This window comes from Rhynchophorus ferrugineus, unplaced genomic scaffold (assembly GCF_030347505.1).
Source record: "Rhynchophorus ferrugineus isolate W39M unplaced genomic scaffold, kcgeb_rfMv2 rfM7, whole genome shotgun sequence".
Lineage (NCBI taxonomy): Eukaryota > Metazoa > Arthropoda > Insecta > Coleoptera > Curculionidae > Rhynchophorus > Rhynchophorus ferrugineus.
The window spans coordinates 4,469,542-4,473,040 of record NW_027472586.1 but is presented as its reverse complement, the minus strand read 5'-3'; positions in this window follow the sequence as shown (position 1 = coordinate 4,473,040).

The window sequence follows — 3,499 nt, the reverse complement described above, 5'->3', positions numbered from 1 at the left end:
TGGCGATAGTTGGTCAATTGGCTCGTGAATTTCTCGTGGTGTCATAGATTTAGAACGATTACAAAGAATACACGAATCTAGATTGTGGAGAAGTATTAAATCATCTTTGAAAGGTTCTTATTTGAAATCCAATCACTACGCTAATTTCGATCTTTTGGTCCACTAAACTCTATGATATTGTCTATATATATATATATATATATATATATATATATATATAAAAAGGAAGGACCATCAACAGCAACTATTACATAGCGTTATTGGACCGTTTCAAGGACGAAATCGCCGAAAAACGGCAGCATTTGAAGAAAAAGAAAATGCTGCTTCACCAAGACAATGCACCGTGTCACAAGTCAGTGATAACGATGGGAAAAATCCATGAATTGGGCTTCGAATTACTTCATCATTGAATAAAAGAAAGAACGCTGTCTGATAAGTACAAATGTGTAACCGAATTAGCTTGCCAACGTTGTCCGGTTGTCAAACCTATCCAAAATTCTTTAAAACAATAGTGATAAGAGGTTATAAACTGCCAAACATTATTTTAAAGCTGTGCTTGTTTTGATACATACCAAATCGCTGCTTATTATTACTCTGATTTAAAATTCCGAAGCCAAACGGAATAAGTTACATCTGTAATCAGTTACTTTGAACAGGAACGATATAATGGAAACACTCTCTTGCCAGTAAAATTCGTTAGAGAGGCAAGCATTTTTACTGTTAAATATTAATTTGCTGCAATTCAGTTTGATGTCGGTACCGAGCAATAAATCAGATTTATTTTGTTCGTAATTTAATTTTGTATATGTCACAAAATTATATTATTATTCTTGTATTGTTTGCCTTCAGCACCGACTTCAAACTGATCACTTGGTAGAAGTTAAAATCATATTGTAGATAAATATTAACGTTCTAAACTATCGACTGAAAAGATTCGAAGCAGTCGATAGTGTTGCAAAAAAGTTGAAAGAAAGAAAGTTGAAACAAGAAAGTTGAAACAGTCGATAGTAAAAAATTAGCCACTGAAAATAATGACTACTATTTTCAGTCAAATGTACGAATCTTTTCCTGTATAAATTGTGAGAGAGGAAAGGACGGAGATAATTGCTTGGAAAAGTTAATATAATAATAAGAGAGATAGAGATGTACATATTCCTTCACGTACAATCTTTAAAAAACAAAAGGAAATAAATAATTACTGGATACTATTAACATGCAGTTAATAATTTCATCACTACATAGTATAAAACAAAGTCGCCTTTTCTGTCCCTATATCCCTATGTGCGCTTAAATCTTTAAAACTACGCAACGGATTTTGATGCGGTTTTTTTCAATAGATAGAGTGATTCAAGAGGAAGTTTCTATGTATAATACATGCATAATATACTAAGGCAACATTGCTAATTTTAGAGGTTTCTAACGTGATGTCGTAAATTAACCTATTTTTTTAGGCTTATTTAGCAATTAGCAAAAACGCTGCCTAACCCTACGAGTTAGATCAAATTAATGTATTACAGTATTGTACACCTTAAAAAGGTCTACAAAAAAGTCCAGGATGGTATATGTTTATCTTTTAGGGATAACCCACATTAACCATTTTTATTGTTTACTTTTTACGTGAGAAAATGGCTTATTTACGAAGCTATTTTAAGCAATACGGCATTAATCCTTATCGAATTAAGTACCTTAAATACAGTGTGCAATTAATATAGATCAATATGGTTCCTTACAGCATGTAAATTAAACAAATATTTTCGGAGATATTACAAATTTAAAATTTGCGTTTAAAAATGTGTAATGTAATAAAAATTGTATGAATTTAGATATTCCAAAGATAGCAGGAAATCTTCATAGTAAGTATAGGGGAAGAGGAATTGTTTTACTCCAAATTTAATGCGTGCAGGCCAAGGGCAGTAATGAACGAACCAAAAATACTGGATCGATTTTAATCATGTTTTCATTGAGTGACATAGGCATATATATTTTATGCCCGTGCAAAGTCGGAGCGGGCCGCTATGTTTTTATATACAACGTTCATATTTTTTCTGTAGTGTATTTAATTTAGTATCAGCATTGCACCCGTGCGAAGCCGGGGCGGGTCGCTAGTTTTAAATGAAGTAGAATTACTTTTATATCTGAATGTTCTATGGATCTGTAAAAAGGAATGGACTTTTTCTATGGAATGTAATAATACCCCACAAATGTTCTATTGTATTTTATTATCTTATTTATCACTCATAATTTTAACCTTTTTACCCTATTACATTAACGACCTTAAAAAATATTGTTCGAAAATTCTATGTTAATATACAATATATTGTTAATTACAAGTAAACTACCAAAAAATCATATGAATATATATTACATAAAAATCTATGTAAGCATAAATTGGGTACATTTTTGTCAAGGTCGCGGCTATGACAACAGCCAGAACATTAAAAATCAGTCGAATGGAACTAGTGGAACCAGAAATATTAACTAAAAGTACACGAATGAAACAGTCGATAGTAAATAGTAACAAAATCAGTACGACCGAAAACAGCGACTGAAACTGTCACTGGTAAAAAGTATTAAAGTCAGTCGAACCAAAAAAAAAGTAATCAATTACTAGACAGTCGATAGTCGTTTTCAGTCAATAGTTCCCAACGCTAATAAATAGCTTTAGGTAGGTATTAAGCTAAATTCTGTGTTTATAGTTGAATATGAAATACGTGTAGTAGAGAGATCATATAAGGTTTTGTTTGTTTTTACTTAATTATTACAATGATTACTATGTACATATCTTGTTTAAATTTTTTTTGTGTTAAAATATAAGTTTGATTATTTTTTTATTTTTAATGAGTTCCTTATTTATTTTATGAAGTCGGTTCAATTTTTATGTTAAAAATATTTCATTATTAAGGATTACAATAGATAGCCCATGTAAAAGTGCGGCTCGTATGAGGAAAAATAGGAATAAAGACACAATAATTACTAATAAGGAACGCTTCAGGCCCCGGGGTCCGATACCTAGTCTAAGAGATTTGAGAGATGTTCTGACCAAACTAGAAGAAGATGGTGCTCCCGTTGGGAATCGAACCCGCGATTTCCGCCTTTGAGCTTAACGTTTTAACTGTTACACTATAATATATTTAGTACTGTAGAAGCAAACTGAATGGTTATTACACTGAACTACTTCCGATTTCTTGTCACATCAGTTCAGGAATAACATTATGCCCAAATATCAGATTATTTCGAATAAAAAGAATTTTGAAAATTGGTTAATAATTGACACAGAAATCGGGGAATATACATAAAAAAAAAATACAGCCTAACATACAACCTCCTCCTTTTTCGAAATCGGTTAAAAAACAGTCGAACCGTTCATTCGACTGAAATAGTAACTACTATTTTCAGTCGTTGGTTCTTTAACTATCGACTAGTTCGAAAACACGAAAACGCGTCTTCAAACGAACCCGTACATTTAGCCTGCGTGCCCTTGTGTGTGGCTGTGCGGGTA